Genomic DNA, 606 nt, shown 5'->3' with positions numbered 1-606 from the left:
CTTGGAAGAGGGCCCGTGAAGACTCGCTTGCTATCGTAGTGGATCCGCCACGCATCGAGTACACCCAGTTTTGCCAGCCAATCCAAGCAGCTTGAGCGACCGGGGTCATAGCGCAAGTTAGGAAACGACGAATCTAGTTTGGGGTTCAGGGGAGTGTCGAGATTACCCAACACTAGGTGTATTGCCTGATCTTCAAACTCCTCAGTCTCTAGTCTCGAAAAGAAATGTTGTTTTTCTTGCTTGTCTACTGGCGCATACACGTTATGAATGTAGATGAGAGTACCTTCTGCTACCACTTTCACAACGATGTATCGACCAAAAGCGGACAGCTTGGAGACCTCTTCCGCCGCGGCGAAACCAGGAAAATCGGGACGAAGCAACGTGAGAACTCCATTTCTTCGTCCTTGCATTGGTCGATCAAGAAAGCTGTTGGGGTCATTTACGAAGATTTTGTGCGTGAAACTTGAGTCTAGATGAAACTTGAAATTGGACAGGTGTGTTTTGTCATTGAATTTGGTCTCTTGGATACAAGCCGCCGAGTGTTTTGAGAGCAAGTTGTTGATGAACAAATGTCCATTTTTTTAATGCCATTAGTGTTGACGGTCT

This window comes from Plasmopara halstedii (assembly GCF_900000015.1).
Source record: "Plasmopara halstedii genome assembly, contig: Scaffold_3060, whole genome shotgun sequence".
In the NCBI taxonomy this organism is placed as follows: domain Eukaryota; phylum Oomycota; class Peronosporomycetes; order Peronosporales; family Peronosporaceae; genus Plasmopara; species Plasmopara halstedii.
The sequence above is the reverse complement of the archived record's forward strand: the minus strand, read 5'-3'. Positions refer to the sequence as shown.